This window comes from Thunnus maccoyii, chromosome 1 (genome assembly GCF_910596095.1).
Source record: "Thunnus maccoyii chromosome 1, fThuMac1.1, whole genome shotgun sequence".
Lineage (NCBI taxonomy): Eukaryota > Metazoa > Chordata > Actinopteri > Scombriformes > Scombridae > Thunnus > Thunnus maccoyii.
In genome coordinates, this window is record NC_056533.1 from 1,005,756 (window position 1) to 1,024,066 (window position 18,311).

At 38.7% G+C, this 18,311-nt stretch overlaps 1 protein-coding gene and 1 long non-coding RNA gene across 10 annotated transcripts in view; both read right to left on the reverse strand.

Annotated features, from left to right (window-relative positions):
• Positions 1 to 18,311, reverse strand: part of adamts17 (ADAM metallopeptidase with thrombospondin type 1 motif, 17) — a 626,422-nt gene that overhangs the window by 599,816 nt on the left and 8,295 nt on the right. The gene's annotated exons all lie outside the window — the stretch shown is intronic.
• Positions 13,821 to 15,594, reverse strand: LOC121900174. Its single transcript, XR_006096922.1, has 3 exons — positions 15,509 to 15,594; positions 15,215 to 15,335; positions 13,821 to 15,122 (listed from the first exon to the last, which is right to left on the reverse strand). It is a non-coding gene; the product is annotated as an uncharacterized LOC121900174 (long non-coding RNA).

An 18,311-nucleotide genomic window follows, 5' to 3' on the forward strand; every position in this document is an offset into this window, starting at 1 on the left:
TGGACACAGAAAAATACTCATATATTTGAATGGAGAGTGTGAGCGAATCCATATCTTTTTGGACATTTACTGCTTCCACATACTTTTAGATACAGACTTCAATTGAACTTTAAATGAGTTACGAGACTTTGACCTACAAATCTTGAATTTACATGTTTTTTCTATCTTTTACTGTTTTTGAGATATTAGAGTTTGAGTTTTAAAGTCTTTTCTTGCTCCTCCTGTGATTTTATAATGAGTGTGTATTGCGGAATGTTTCACAGCACTGAGGGAGTGACATCACCAGGAGCAGTTGGAGAGGAGGATTTTTGAGAACACTTCTTGTGAAATCTCCTCATAAATCCCATTACTTTGGCCAAATCTTACTTTAAAAATCATATTTTAGTAGGAAATTTTGTGGCAAATCCATTGATACAAGTTTGAAAGTGGTCAGACTTATAGTTTAGTCGTCAGAAGCCACTGTTTGACATAAAGTTCATGCCTCCCTATTGTTTTACATTGTAAGGGTAATGTGGCACTGCAACTCTGAGGGCTTATTAAATCCAAACCATTCGAGTTATTACAAAGTTTTTAACAACTTTTTTTCAGCACAGTGTCATAAGTTATCTATTAAAGTTTGAAGCCAACACCATTACCAAATTTTTCACCAGACCTGATGTGCGTGCCAAATTTGGTGAGTCAAATTTACGTCTGAAGTGGCATAATAATAAAGAAAGAAAGAAAGAAACAAACAAACACACGAAAAACAATAGGGTTTTACAGTAGTCCTCTGCCTTTTGGGCTCAGTCCCTAATAATAAATAATAGAAACGCATTCTGCCAGTAGAAACAAGCCCTTTGCCTCTGAGCAGAACACAGTACACAGTATAAATACAGAATGCAGGTTTTTATTCATGTGCATGTGTTTGTTTAACATGTAACATGCTGCTCTCTGGCAGTGATAATTGTGATCCTTACAATACCCTTACCCCCTGATTGATTAAGACCGGGAGTCCCTTCCTCCCCTCTGTTAAGTTGACCTTTGATCTTGTCTGTGTCACACTGTCAAGGCCTGAATGCAAATGCCTCCTCCCTTCCTCTCTTTGATCTGATTACAATTCCTTTACCCACAACTGTATTTGCATACAGTCTGATCACTGCCCCTCAGCCCACTGTATAACTATCCCTCTGCTCTGGATCAATCTCAGACTCGCTCTGTGTCAGTAAGCTCACCATATTCTGGAATACTAATAAAATCAAAAAAGCAAAAGGCATGTCCATGCTCTCACAAGAGATAACTGCTGTATGAATGATGACTTTACAAAATCATGCTGCACTTGATTACTTATTGGCCTCTCAAAGAGGAACTTGTGCCGTCATTGGAACTGAATGTTGAACATTTGTGCTTGACCACGGTGTCACCATACAAAAGATAGCTCCCCCCACGGTTGAATATCCATGTTTAGATTACCCAAGAGTGTTTTGTTTCAAGGAAATTAGTGTCTAGTATATTGTCAAGTTCAGTGACTTGATTTTTTTTTTACTATTTTTTGAGTATTTGCTTAAACAGACTTTTTACATACTGGATTTTTAATGTCATTATAACATTTGTAATATACACATTTGAAAACTTTGTTGACCTTGTGAGTAACAGAATGATTTCAGAGGACAGAAAGTTGCACTTTTATAGCTAGTCTTTTATAGCTAGAGGGGACATGGTAGAATGTTTTCAGAAATTATAAGAACTGGAAACACTGAAAAGAAAACATTCTTATTTACTGTGTTAAGTTGATGCTAGAGGTCTTCCAAGGTCCATTTGGTTCTAAGGTATCAAGACCTGACCTAAGACCCGAGTTTGACTGGGTCAAACGGGTCTCGGGTCTGCATGTCAGTGTCACTAATACCCGAGTGGACCCGAACGGACCCAAGTGTGGGGTGGTATCAGCTCTGATCATGTAATATGTCACAATCACTGTGGGAGAAAACGGTGTGTTTTGGATGAGAGTAGAATGTGAACTGTGAAGAAGTTAAAGGAAAAAGAGAACAAGGAAGTAAAACCAACTGGAACATCAGCTATTTGCTTCTGTTTTATGCAAATACTTGACAAAGATTGATTGCATTAATTGATAGTACATCAGGCTGCTGATGGTGTTTTTTATTCTTTCTCCGTTTGGGTCAACCGCATTTAAGATCTCGGGTCTGTTCTGTTCAGGTCTGTTCAGATCAGTTCTGGCTGTGCTCGGGTCCCTCTCAGGTAGAGTACCTTTTTTTTGAAAATGAATTTATGCATGTCGGGTTCGGTTCAGTTTTCCATAGGTCCATTTTGGGTTGGACCCATGAAGACCTCTAGTTGATGCCCATGCAGTCCAAACATTTTCTGCTGTTGCTATTTCGCATCAAAAGCTTCTCACTGGTGAACCACTGTGTGGCTTTATTATGAAGCATGTACAGGAAATTCAAAACTGACTGCGCTATTGGTCAGTAAATACTGGTCTACACAGCAAAATAGTTTGTGCTGTTTTGTCAGCAGAATTTAAATATTGCAAAGGAGGATTGGTAAAAGAGGAAACGGCCACAGTGAGCTGATAGATGAAGAGCTGCAGGCAACAGGCTCTTTTACTACAGTTTGTGCAAACCAGTGCACATGTGTCATTAAGGGTAAACAACTTATTTTGTTCCGCTGTCCTGTTTGAGGGAAAACCATTTGCACTGTGCATCACAGATAAAATTGCAGCAGTTCTCTATTCAGTGTTGGCATTTCTGCCATATGGAAGAAGGCCATTAGATTTCTGTAAACATGGTATGCAAAATCCCTGCGCACAATTAAAGAATAAAGTAAATATATTTGTTCCTGTTCAACAGTTAACAATATATAATTGTCACTTAAGGAGTTGGTTCTGTATTCATTTATTGAAATGTAAAAGTGTGGCTTGAAAGTTTACAGCATTACTTGAATAACTGTAATCTAATTTTACTGGAAAAATGTCTGGTGCTGTGATCCAATACACAATAACATAAAGTTACTGTATTTTATTTTACAATTACATATAGTGGTTGACCGATATTTTTTCAATGATCGATGCCAATTTTAGAGAGGAAGGCGGCTGATAGTTGATATATAATGCCAATTTCATGTTGTTTTTTTGCATCTGATAAAATACTACATTTTAATAACAATAATAATAATAATAATAATAATGATAACAACAAATGAGACACAAAATTGCTTAACTTTAATGAACATTTATTTAACATTAACACTAATTATTATTATTATTGACTGCATTGTCTTGGTTTGCTTAAGTAGAGAGAGTTGCACTCTGCCTGTCTGTACTAACTAAATAAATGTCGTTAGGTGATCAAAAAATTCAACTTTGTAAAAAAAAAAAAAGGGGGGGGTATGAATGAAAAATAAATTAACTAATAAAAATAAAGTTTTAGTGCACTTAACAACAACATTTATCAGCAGATAGAAGCATTGCCTTGTTTCTGAGGTAGAACATTATGTTACTTCACTCGCACTACTCTGAGAGCCAGGGTTACACAAGAAACCTAAAGCTATTTTCTGTAGTTTGTGACTATATACTTTTTGTTACTGGACAAAAAAATATATTATTTATATTATATCCATTATATTCTATCACCTATATAATGATGACACACAGTTGTATGTTTGTCTGTCCTCTGATAATATGTCCCATAAGCAAGCCGGTAAACTATATTGACAATATCAATGACTGAATGCTGAAATGTTTTACAGCTGAATAATAATTAGATGGAAATACTAGCAGTTGGTCCTCAAAGGCAGATTCTGTTGATAGTCTATAAAGCACTTAATGGTCTGGCTTCCCAGTATTACTGGCCTGTTCACTAACTAGTGTCCAACCAGACCCCTCATGTCATGAAGATCCAGGTCTTCAGAGGAAGCTTTTAGTTACTTTGGTCTTGCTCTCAGGAACAAACTTCCAGATTACCCAAAATCAGTCACTACTGTTTCCACATTAAAACTTAAAACCTTTGTTTCCTCAAGTCATGACTAGAGTAGAGTATGTGTTTTGGTTTGCTGTATTTCTTTATTTTTTAAACTTTGTTTTAAAGCTATAATATATACTTATTCCACATTAAAATCTCTAAAAACAGACAAACTAGACCTATGTTATATATTTTGTTGAGTTGTACTTACATTATCCCAAATGTTTCCAACAATTTTCAAACCCAGAGAAATCTGTAATTTTAATCAAGGTAACGGTCCGTTCCATTTGGTCACCTGTCAATAGTGTCATACCCCTCAACCAAAGAGTATACACACACAAGATGCATGCATTGGCATTGTGTTTGTCCACTACAATTGCGTCTATCAAAGAGTATACACCTACAAGATAATACATTGGCGTTGTGGCTGTCTGCCACAATGGCGTCTACCTACGTCTAAAGAGTATATGCATACATCAGCATTGTGGTTGTTCAACAGAAACTGTTATAAATTGATTTTTATTCAGTTTTAGGCCAGATTTTTATGATACATTTTTTAGACCATGCTAGTTTTTAACTATATCTTTCAACCAGATGAAGGATTTTAGTCATCAGACATCTGGATCATAAATTAGCAGAGAAACAAGCTGAGCAAACGTCAGCAGCAGCTCGGCTAGCAGCCCCTACTGGATGTCCTGTGCCTGCTGAACAGCGTCAGAGAATTTTTTTAACGTGAAACTGCTTTATTAAATGTTTTTACCTGTTTTAATCACCAGGTTGCTTTGTTTTGGAGAGGTGGAGACCTCTGCGGATAATTCAGGTCCTGGTAAAAACATCCTGAACGATGAATATTGGAGTAATCCTTACCTGAAAAAGCTGGTTGTTTAACGATGAAGACAACAAATCCCATGATCCCATGCTACTTCACACTCCGTCTTTTGTTATTGTTTTGATTGAGAGACCCCTAGCAGCTGAAATTACATATTGTGTGTTTAAAATGATTTTATCTTGCTGTTGTTGTCACGCTGATGGTAAGCACCTTGAACTACCATTGTGTATGAAAGGTACTATACAAATAAAATTGACTTGACTTGACTTAACATGGAGCATGGAAGTTTTATCTTATTTGTTTAATCCATACTTAAAAGGATATTGTCAACACTGACAAATATATAGAAAATTGCTAGCCATATCCTTTAAAAAGGAATACCAGGGTTTCCACCAGTGTATTGCAAGCCTGGCGGCCCGCCTGGCCTGAGTTGACCCCCCACCGGGCCTAAGCATTGAGGGATTCCTTTTAACTCTTGTGCCTCGCTAGGGACCAAAAGGGCCTTTAACGTTTTATTTTTCAATTATTTTGGCTGTGATGATGTTGTAGCCATGATTTTTGGCAAAGGTGTGTATTTTTTATCCAATTTTGGAAATCCAACCCCAGATCCTACAGTAAGTCTATAATACACTGTGTAGAGACAATACTAACTATCAGCATGTTAGGGCCCTTTTAGGTCTCATTTAAAGCCATTAAAACCACATTTTTTGATCCCATGGCTGCTACTGCATACATTCACGCTTTCTGTTTTATAAGACTTTCAAACTGAAGCCCTGGCTTCAGAATTTTAGTTTTTACTATTTTCCAGCCGACTGAGCCATTTTCTCTTTTTTTAACCCTTTGTGCAAAAGTATTTTAAGATGTTTTCTAAACTAATATGTGTTATACAAGTAGTGTAACTCCTTCAAGGAATAGCTAGCGAGTATGTGGTCGAGAGAGAGAGCGTATGTGTGACGGTGAGACTGCAGCGACTAGAGCAGATAGTATGAAGTTAGCAGCTGTGAACAGTACAGTGTGTGTACAGTTTAGGCTAATTGTTGGTGAATACATGCTACTACTCCTCAAGACCCAAGCTGAGCTCCCGTGTCTTGTTTGTCCCTGTCAAAAACAAGCATTGAGACATAAGAGCAGCTGGTCGCTGGTGTGTTTACACCAGAGAGCAGGAGGGAAGACAGACGTCTTGCTCTGCTACTCTGTGCTGCGACTCTGCTGTTGCTGCAAATGGTCATGGAGCAGACACTTTCAGTTTATAACTATAGTATCCGTCATCTGACTAAGTATTGATAACATTCTTAGTATTTGGCAAATTAGTGTTTTTTTATTTGATGAACACGGGAGCTGATACGTGATAATGAACTAAATGGGTTTTATTTCTATATAAAAAAGCAAAATGATGGTGGGGGTGGTGGCAAGTACCACCAAAAATCACTAATTGTTGTTTTGTATTTATGTACATGTTAAGCAATGGAGATAAAGCCTGTTGATGAGTGAATTTAAGAGGTGTTGGAAGGTACTTGTCTGAACTTTAGACAGGGACAGGCTGGCTGTTTCCCCCAAGCTTCCAGTCTTGATGCTAAGCTAGGCTAACAATGCATTTTCCAAAATGTCATACTATTCTTTTAAAGCACTATCTACTTAAAATCTCATTTCATTTCCTTGACAGAGACCTCATACTGCTGTATGATCTGCTGATTGCATCTTTATTTACTTTAGTTCATACTGCCTTATCTTTGATTATTGTCCAATTCTAGCATCTTTTTGGGAGAATATTAACAGTCAATCAAAATGCAGATTTTACCCAAGAGACATGGAAGTGGTTGAACTTATTTTAGCCCTGAGGAGTATCTTTAGATCTTCCTCTCATGCTGCACACAGCCCCAACATGCTCTACCAGTCAGAGGGTAGAGCAGCCTATATGTAGGTCTAAAAGGCAAAAATCTGGTCAAAAAACTTCCCAGAACAATCACTGCTGCTTGTATAGCTTATTACTGTTAAGTGCATGGTAACAATTGAAGGCCATCCAGATTAGGTATCAACATTTTTAGCAACTCCTCCCTCATCCCATCTGGATTTTGGTGGATAGACAGTCAGGGCATACTGTTTCACAGATTTAGTAGGATTATAAAAAGAATTTTAGAAAGTGAGGTGAATACTTAACAAAGCACAACAAAAAATACTCTGTCTACAGGTGATCATATTGACTGCCACATTGCTGTAGTTGTTGTTTCTGTCCAGTCCTGAGTCCTGTTATGAACTGAAACTTTCTAAGTAGGTCAAAAGAAAATGTGCTGGAGGGTGGCAGTCAGAGTGCATGCTTCTGGTGAGTCAGCACTATCAGGCGTGTTCTCTTCTTCTCATTCCACATCTGGTGAGTCTAGTCAAGTCAAGTCAGTTTTATTTCTATAATGCCAAATCATAACAGAAGTTATCTCAGGGCACATTTCATATAGAGCAGGTCTAGACCATACTCTTTAATTTACACAGACCCAACATTCCCCTATAAGCAAGCACTTGGCAACAACAGCAAGGAAAGATTCCCTTAGCTCTACGGCCTTAGAGTCTAAAAGATCCACTAGCAGCCCCTATAGGTCATATTAATCCATACAACCCAATCCTAAAAACACATGTCATACTGTATTTATTACAAGTGGATAGGATTGGTTATCACTTGCTTCAAGTGATAATATGAATCCTGAGTGTAGGTACAGATGCCAGGGTGAATATCATTATCATCTTATTTTATGTCTATATTAAATCGCAACTAAAACACACATATACCAAATGTTTCTGCAGAGAGAGATAATGTGTAATTAGTTAATAAGCGTTCAAACAGCACCTGTTTAGTATGCCAAACTTCTCAAATGTATGAACAGAGACATAAATGTCATGATCTCTGACAAAGAGTCTAAAGTACAACACCCTGTCCACATCCAGGCAGGAACTGAATGTGCCATACCATAGAGTCAGAAGATACAAAAGTTGGGGTGTGCTGAAAAAGCAGTGCTTCTCTGAAGAGTTGATGCATGTTAACCAATGGTGACACATGTTTTAAATCTAGTTTTAACAGACTAACCAGGGAAAATTAGCTTCAGCTAGACGGCCTGTATTCATGACATCTGTTGCATTGCTTACCTGTATGTAACAGTGTTAATATGTATGGTCCCTGTTACATAAACTAATAAAATAAATAAATAAAAAAATCACTCATCAGTGTGGCGTTTGAGACTTTTGTCCCCAGAATCAGTAATGATTATGCAACTGTCCAAAAACAACATCTGTTTACATTCAAGTGACAGAAGCCCTCTAGCGCTGTAGCAAAGGGGGGAATCAGGTGACGTTATTAGACAGCCACAAAGTCTAGTTGGGGTGGATAGACAGGTCAACAAAGTTGCATTGTGGGTAATGTAGGCACCAGGTTTTAACAAGGAAAAAGGATGCAAAGAATAGATGGTATCTGGTTTTGTTGTATCAATTTTGATTCTTCTGTTATAGTAGTGCAATGCTAAATTGGTGGAGTACTCTTTTAACCACATAATTATGATTGCACTCAATGACAATGAGATATCATTTTAAAGGGGACCTATTAGGCTTTTCCTTATTTTCAGTCATAGTGTGACAATGTCGGATGTTCATATTAAACAAGTGTCAAATAATGAGGTAAACGTATGCAAAAGTGATCCATGTGAGTAGAAAGCACTGGCTTTAGACTGCCCTGCATACTTGATTTCCAGCTATTTTTTCTACTGGGTAAGTCTGGGTCAATTCATCACACTTTTGGACCATACCATCATAGATATTAATGAAACTTGGCATGCTGATTTAAGAAATCCGTGGAAGTGAAATCATATGTGTCTCAGATCGCTATGAAGGGAGATGTGGGCAAACAAAGTTTGAACTAATCAGCATGCCTCTGTGACTTTGACTTGCCATATCTCCCTTGATATAAGTCATAGAGAAATGGTTCTCATATTGTTTTAAAGCTCTTTTCCAGCTCTATATTTAACTCTCTACCATGTTAACCCCAAAATGAAAGGTAACAGTATTATGAGTGATTATAATCTTGAAAGTTGAATTTTAAAAAAAGCTATTTTTTAAAATGGGTAAAATTTTCACCGAAGTTAGGTTAGAATGTCATCAACACCTCCAGAAAGTTTAGTCTTTGGATTTTGAGTCGTTGCTGAGATGCCATTACTTATCTAAAGCGGCATCACATCACTAATTCCTTATGATATTGATGAACAGCAGTAACTGATCAGCGCATGGTCAGGCACATGCAAAATTACAATGCACTACTAATTTAATTTAACTGCAAAAATACTCTTACCTTACTGTTTGAATGTTGAGGTGGTAATGAAGTTAGGAAGCAGTGGCTACACTCTCAATTTGTGCTCCTTCAGAGTCTTTGAGGCAGCAATTGTGTCTTTGTTTGACATTGTGTACATCCGTCCTGTTGCCATCACAGGTTCAACTACCAGTAGCACATCCTGGTGGTCCATCACAAGTGTATCAGGGCGATATGGGAATGTGTACGATGGAGATGGTCCATGAGGATGCAGAAAGTTCAATCTCAACTCTCCAGTGCTGGGCACTGTCTCTTCAACACATCCCAGCCACCACTCATTATCATATGTAACCGTAATGTAACCTTTGATGCTCACAAAGTCGAGTGATTCTTTAAGTATTTATCTATTTATGTATTTATTGGGACCATGTACAGTGTTAAACATAAATGTTACCATTTGATGTACTGTACTAGAGTTAGCTTATACCTAATTTTAATCTGCAGTCCCTTAAGCAGGTCACAATTAAAACATAAACAAGCACAATAACAAATAGTACAAAGCAAAAAACACATATGACACAAAACAAAATACAAAGCTACACACAATAGCATATCACATACACTCACAATGTCAACTAGAAATGACTAATGTAAGCTTGTCAAATTAAAAGCAAGATTATATGCATTCATGAGAAGACAATGAGATGAAATTTGGAGTCAGCAGTTGCAGAACTGAGTAGTTTATAGCAGATTTTTCAATTTGGTTTTGAATGTACTGTGTGATCCTTTCCAATGCAATTGTTAGCTTAGCAGCAGCTAACTCAGCTGTTTTCACATGTGTGTACACAACAGTGTCATCTGCATACATTTGCAGTTCTACTATGATACTGTTGAGAGAGATCATTAATATATAGGCTAAATAATAGGGGACCTAACACTGACCTTTATGGAACAGAAAGCATCTCTACTTTTAGAGCTTTTTAAGGAGCTGATGATTTTGTTTACTTGTAACTCATTAGTCTCTACCAGCTCGAAAACCTAGTCTGTAGCATTCATAGGAGCAATATCCAGTTTCCTTTTCGTAAATTTTTTCCTAACTCATATACAGACTCAAGAGCCTCATTCAATATACTGAGATAAAAGTGAGATTTAGCTTCTCTTAGCTCTTGGATGACTTTGTTCCTTAAACCTTTATGAATCAGCATGGCAGTGTCTCTTCTAGTTGTAATTGCCTTCCTTAGTGCAGCATCTCTAGATCTCATTAATTTCCACAAATTTTCATTAAACCATGGTAAATAGTTTTTATTTTTAAAATTGATCTGTATCCTCACATTAAATCTTTCCCTCACAAAGTTGATTCTTTGAATAAAAGTATCACAGTCATAGTCCAGATCATCAGAGGACAGTACATTGTCCCAGTTCAAGCTGTTAATTTCACTGGCAAATTCTTCTTGCTTAGCTCTGGGTATGCATTGAAGGATCATTGTCTTAGTTGCTGTAGTCCTAAATCTATTTTTAGTCAGTTTTCTCACACATAGCGTTAGGTTATGATCTGATAAGCCAGTGATTAAATTATAAGTTTTTGTTATTCTTTCTGATTTGTTAGTAAATATTAGATCAATTTGTGTACTGGAGCATTTTGCAATCCTAGTTGGGCCTTTTACTAGTTGTTCTAGTTGGAATTTCTCTGTGATCATTTTCAGTTTTTTTCTCTTAGATTTATCCTCCCAGTTCACATTAAAATCACCCATAAGTAATAATTATTTGTTGAAATTGCACTCTTTCAAGACTTCTATGAGTTGATCACAGAAAGTGTCATCTGCAGAAGGGGGCCTTTAGACACCTATGATGTTAAAAAGACATTTGTTGTAAATGGTAAATGGACTGTACTTGTATAGCGCCTTTCTAGTCTTCCAACCACTCAAAGCGCTTTTTACACTACGAATCACATTCACCCATTCACACACATTCATACGCTGAATGGGTACAGGGGCTACCATGCAAGGTCCCAACCTGCCCATCAGAGGAAGCTAAGCATTCACACACATTCATACACTGATGGCACAGCCATCAGGAGCAATTTTGGGGTTAAGTATCTTGCCCAAGGACACATCGGCATGTGGACTGGAGGAGCCGGGAATCGAACCGCCGATCTTCCGATTAGTGGACGACCCGCTCTACCTCCTGAGCCACAGCCGCCCCTCATGACATTGTCATGACATTATTTTTATCTGAACATATTCTAACATGTACCCACATTGTAAACAACATGTTCACATTTGATGTTGCCTCTCACATAAAAAAGCACCCTTCCTCCTCTTCCATCAGGTCTGTCTCTTCTAAAACATTGGTATTTGGGCACCGTGAACACACTCGCAGGAGTTGTTTGGTTCAACCATGTTTCAATCAGACAGAGAAAGTCCAGATTTGCGTCAGACAGAAGATGAGTGAGCACACTCTTTCGATTCTGCTTTCCCTGTACACTGAAAAGGGTCTGACATCCACTTTGTCAGGACGAAAGCTATGTAATTTCAGCCATTGTCAGCTGACAAAGCGGATGTCAGACCCTTTTCAGTGTGCTCAGAAAGCAGGATTGAAAGGGTATTCTCACCTAAGGAATCACTTGACTTTGTGAGCATCAAAGGTTACGTTGTGGTTGCGTATGATAATGAGTGGTGGCTGGGATGTGTTGAAGAGACAATGCCCAGCACTGGAGAGTTGAGATTGAACTTTCTGCATCCTCATGGACCATCTCCATCGTACACATTCCCATATCGCCCTGATACACTTGTGATGGACCACCAGGATGTGCTACTGGTAGTTGAACCTGTGATGGCAACAGGACGGATGTACACAATGTCAAACAAAGACACAATTGCTGCCTCAAAGACTCTTAAGGAGCACAAATTGAGAGTGTAGCCACTGCTTCCTAACTTCATTACCACTTCATCATTCAAACAGTAAGGTGAGAGTACTGCAATTGAACTGAATTAACATTTATCTTCATCATTCCACCCATGATGTATTTCTTTGAGCACACTATCCAGTGGCCTGTGAGCCCATCAAGAAAGTAGTGCATTGTAATTTTGCATGTGCCTGACCATTCAATGATCAATAACTGCTTTTCAACAACATTGTAAGGAATTAGTGATGTGATGCCACTTCAGATAAGTCATGACATTTCAGCAACAACTCAATAACCAAAGACCAAGACATTATAACCTAACTTTGGTGAAAATTTGATCCATTTTAATTTTTTTTTTTTTTTACAATTCAACTTTCAAGATTATAATCATTCATAACACTGTTACCTTTCATTTTTTGGGTTAATATTGTAAAGTAAAATATAGAGCTGGAAAAGAGCTTTAAAATGATATGAGAACCATTTCTCTATGACTTATATCAAGGGAGATATGGCAAGTCAAAGTAACAGACGCACGCTGATTAGTTCAAACTTCGTTTGCCCACATCTCCTTTAATAGTGATCCGAGAAAGATGCAATCTTGGCTCCACAGGTTTCTTATATGACCAAATCAGCATGCCGAGTTTCATTAATATCTATGACGATGCAGTCCAAAAGTGTGATGAACTGACCTGGACTTACCCTACTTTCAGCCCGAGCCGACATCGGCTCAATACAAAGCTCCACTAATTCGGTGGTGAAATGAAACATGTTTCATTCCCTGTAAATTCTTCACAATAAAAGTCCCACATTATTTAGTCATTTAAAAGCTTTTAATTTGAAGCAGTAAAGCAGGAAATGTTGGGTTTGCATTGGCAGTAACTTAACATGACTCGGATATGGCTGCCCCTCGGCAGGCTTCCGGAAAGCTGGTTGATCAGAATAGAGTGGGCTTATTGGGAGGGGGGGGTCTTAAAGAAACAGGAGCTAAAACTGCCTGTTAGAGACAGAGGCTGAACTGAGGGGAGGCATAAAGGGCCAGTATAAGATAAATTAAGAACTGAAAGAAAGTTTTGAACTGTGAATCATGCAAAGCTGCTCTAGTGGAGTCTCAGAATAAAAATATAGAGCTGTAAATGAGCATAAATAGGTCCCATTTAACCAAAGATACAATGTTTTCAAGACCTTGAAAAAGTACTCATTTTGTTGGCCTAAACCTAACCAGACTTTATGTCAACAGTGATTTGTAACAGTTTTAGAAGGCACAGACCAATTATGTCATCATGCTGATAGGGGTGTCTGATCAGAAAATGTTTGTATGTGTCGTTTTGGAGTGTATGGACCAATGACATATTTTGCAATTTATTTTGGAGGACTTGGGAGTTTTTACATAGAGAACAAAGAAAATCTGTGTTGCTGGGCAAGTGAGGTGTTCATTCTTCCTGAAATCAAGGCAGTCTGGTAAGAATAAGAGATTCTTATATGAGCTCTAATGTTAAAGTAAAGTCAAATCAATCATTCTGCACACTCTGCATCACACACTTATGAGGTCTCTGCACCCTGGCAACACAAGAAACACAGATGGACTCACACACACCGACTGAACAGAACCAAGACAGAACAGAAATCCATTCATCTGACATCGGCCATCATTACACTCACAGACTGAAAAGGCACCCAGCAACTTTATATAAATGTCTCTGATGAGTGGGAGTAAAAACCAATCAGCTTGTTTTGATTCCTTCATGAAACAGAAGCACAGAGCTGTTTTCTATTCCGTCAAAGATTTTCAAAGAAAATAGTGGAAAAGCTGATAGTCACAGACAATGGTTTCCCAATTCTCTACAACAGAACTTTGACCAGGTACTGGGACTGGAATTTTAAAAAAAACCATGGAGACATTGCTCAGATAATAAACTTCTTTATCGGTATAGCATCAACAACAGTAGAGGCTAACAGGAAATACACACAACACAATACACAAACAGCAGCCACAAGCAGCCACTATGAACATACCAGCTCTGACTAAAGTCTGGTATGCCATAAAATAGAGCACCTCTCAGTCTGTTCCAGCATTTGTGCAGACATTCAGCTCCTGGCTGAGCCCCAGGACTAACAAATACTGTTCGCCAGCATAATGTGGACTGGAAGATGGCTTAAAGCATTTGTACAGCTCCAAAAACATGGGGACATTGATACTATTCATAGGCATTAGCTGGAGAGAGAGGTATATCACATCCATACAGAAAGCTGTGCTTGGAGGGATCTGAGTTGATTTAAAAATCACTCCATCCTCAGCTCCAAGAGTTTGATTTCATTTCTCAAGTGTTACAGTACGAAATTGTTTCTGTAAGTTAGATCACTACTGTGAGGAAGTCCAAACATTAGTATTAATGCTCTTTCCAAAACTTTCTGTTTATTATCACATTCAATTGAACAATTGTTACAACCCAGCTCACTAGGGGAAGGGAAGCAACATAAAACCAGAATGTTGTTTGGTTAAACAGTTATTTATTGCTAGGAGGGCCGGTGGTTCACAGAAATCACATACACAAAAGGCAAGCAACTAACTGAGGGAGAGGGGCTGGCGGGTGCTGTTCAAATCAAAAAAAACAATATAACCAAAAGAGGACTCCTAAATCCGAGCTAAACTTACTTACACAAAGAAAACAACAAAACTAACACCTCACTCTCTAGGCCTAGTTTTCAGTGGCTTATAAAATAAACACAATAAGAACAGCACCCTGGCTCCTGATGAAGCTAACAAAAATAACAACTAATGTGTGCACGCGAGCAATCAGTGATACTTATAACTACCCCTGGCCCAGTGCCCAAACAACAAGCGAGTGCCTCATATTAGATCCAGTGCACCTGACTTCAACATTCACGAGAAGCACAGTTAAAAAGTGGGTGCTTCATACTAGTCTCACAACAGCTATCACACAACAATAAGAGTCACCATAGCGAGCTGCTCCCTTAATCCCCGCTGCCCCAACTGGCAGGCTGGCTAGACATTTATCAGTTCGGCCCACGGATTGAAGCCTTGAGATTGGAGGGCTGGCTTGAGCAGGGGCCACTCCAATCAGGACCCTCACCAATACCAGCTGGGAAGTGGGAGGAGCCTGGATGACTGGAGACTGCTTGACATGAAGAAAAAGACTGCACACAGACACACACAAGGCAGGGGTTTGTGGCAGCTGTAACACCCCTCCCCTTAAGACATAAACCAACTGGTTTTTGGTTCAACTTACCAAATCACATAGGTTGGTAACCTACACTCTGGACAAAGCATCTGCCAACACGTTTTCTGAACCCTTTTTGTGACAGATATCTAAGTTGTAATCTTGCACAATCAGAGCCCACCACGAGTCGCTGGTTGTGATTGTATATGCGGGACAGAAAGACAAGGAGGTTATGATCTGTGAAGACTACAACAGGCAAGGGACTGGACCCAACATATACTTCAAAATGTTGGAGTGCCAACAGCAAAGCAAGGGTTTCTTTTTCAACTGTGGCGTATTGGACTTGGTGCTTATTGAACTTACGTGAAAAATAACATACTGGGTGGTCAACCTCGTCCGCGTCCTCCTGCAGTAGCACAGCATCAGCTCCCTCAGCGCTGGCATCCACCTCCAATTTAAAAGGTCTGGAGAGATCGGGAGTGGCAAGTACAGGGGCGTGACTTAAGAGAGACTTCACACTTTCAAAAGGCATGTTGACACTCAGAGGTCCACACGAAATCTGCCTTTGGGCTGAGTAGAGTTCTTAGTGGAAGGACAACAGTAGAAAAGTTACGACAGAAGCTCCTGTAATAACTTGCCATGCCTAGAAACCTGCGAAGGGCTTTTCTTGTGGAAGGAATGGGACACTCTGTTATAGTGGAGACTTTGACTTCTACAGGTGTACCTGCCCTTCACCCACCTTTCTCCCTAAATAGGTGACAGTGACTTTCCCAAACTCACATTTCGCCGAGTTTAACGTGAACGACACTTCCGCGAGCCAAGTGAGCACTTTTTCAAGGATTTTTGTGTGTTCCTCCCAAGTGGTGGTATACATAATCAGATCATCTAAATATATGTTACAGTTAGTCAGCTCTGTCAAAACTGTGAAAGGTAGCCGGTGCGTTGCACATGCCAAAAGCCATAACTGCATATTGCAAGAAGTGGTCTGGGGTTACGAATGCAGAGATTTTGGAGGCACGGTCAGTCAGTGGTACTTGCTAATATCCTTTGAGCAAGTCTAATTTGATGACATACTTGGCGGTACCCAAGTTATTAAGGCAATCTTTCATCCGTGGCAGAGGATATGAGTCAAGAACTGTAAAGGCATTTACTTTGCGAATGTCAGTTAGAGTCGTCACAACAATTATGTTGAGCTATTATATGATGTTATTACATAATATGATGAGATCTTCTGCTGGAATTGAATGGAGAAAATTTTACAAACATGGCTTTAAGATGCTATTTTTAGAAGTGTACGGTGGAGAAAGATGGACAGCAACCATGCCGACCTACAACATAACTGCAAGGATGTTGAAATTGCTTCTGAACTGCTGTTCTCATAGTGGGGTTACAAGGCTTAAGCACTAGCTTAATTCTAGAAAAAAGTACTGGGTGGATTGGTGAATAGCTTGCTGGATGAGTCTTAAGACTTGAAGACTTGGATCTTGACTTGGTTTTGATTCCTACAAGGATTTGACTTTGCTCCTTGACTTGATTTAACACAAAAACAAAAACATTAAAATCTGATGTTCTGGCCTCTTAAAATCCGAGAAGAATAAGAAACAAGACAGTGGTAGGCAGGTCTTCCACAAAGCATTATTAGATATATGCTTTTAAAGGACTTGGTGTCAACTTGGTAAAAAACACAACTTACAAATTTTAAAAAGGGAAATGTTTAAATTGCCAGGCCTCTTTAATGGTCAGAATTCACTGCTGACTTTTGATTTGCTAATAAAGACTCAGCTTCAGGCTTGTGAGAGAAGAGAGAGCTTGCCTCTTTTTATCTGTATATGTGAACACACTGTTAGTTCTTTAAAGTAATAATTCTCAATATTTTAATGAAATCAAATCCTATTTTGAAACTATGGTTGGCATTGTTTCAGCAATAGCCATTCAGTAATTACCTCTTTACATATGAGATTTAATTGTTTCATTGTGGCAGAGTCCGCCATTCCCACAATGGATGCAAATGACCTATTTACATGCAAGGAATTGACAGGAAACTATTCTGCCTGTAATCCAGCATTATTGTTTGTAAATTTATCTCATTGATATCAGCCTCACTGTTTTCCTGTTCATCAGAGCTGTATTAAGTTACTGCTAATGATAACCCAACATTTCCTACTGCTGCTAGTTCACATTTAAAGCATTCAACTGGTGAGACAGAAGGTAGCTTTGTTGTGAAGCAGCCATGGTATATGCAGTGTATTTCTCACTGAGGTTAATGATGACAGCTATCGTTCACCAGGAACACATCTATAAACAAGAGTAATTTAAGTCATTTTTGACAGCTGATCAGTTTTAAATATGTCAGGGAGTAGTGGAACAGTTGTGAACAGCTACAATGAGCCATTCGGTCAAGAGCTGCAGGTGACAGGCTGCACACCTCAGCAAGAAAACCAACTTTACTGTGTCCTGCAGAACTACTTACAGCATGAAATATGATCAGTGTTGTATTTTTTTCTTTATTAAAACAAAGTGATTTTTTTTGGCTAAAATCTAAAGGATTACAATTTACAAGGAAAAATCCATAGTAGAGCTTGTATCAAAAAAAGCATTGTTGCCCTGACCACAGCCAACATCACAGCTGGGTGTGCTCAAGTGTGGTCTGTATTAGCTTCTTGTGACAACACCCAGCTGTGTAGCTGGTAGATGTAGTGTGATGCTATAGAGCAATGGTACATCCCTGCTGCACAGACTGTGGAAAAAACATGTTGTCACCACTACTTTGCTAGGCAACCAGGATTATGACACTGGCTAGGGCATGCCCTTCATAGAGGAACATCAATTTAAAACTGCATACAAATACTATTTGTTTGACAAGAAGAAATACGAAGTACAAAATGCATGAGAAAATACTATATAACGACTGTGATAGCATCTACGGATGATGATGACTGTCCCTCTATTTATTCATATATTGTCTCCGTTTCCTTTTCAAACTTTCCTGCTGCCTTCAGAGATGCCATGTTAGAAGCACTAATACAATCCAAATTTATCTTCTGTCATCCCATTTCAGCTGCTCTGCAGATACAATCGTCAGAAAACTTTACCCGTACACAGACAAGATGTTGAGGGGCTGTGTTTTACGTGAACCTCAGCCAAACACGAGCTGCTGATTCAAATA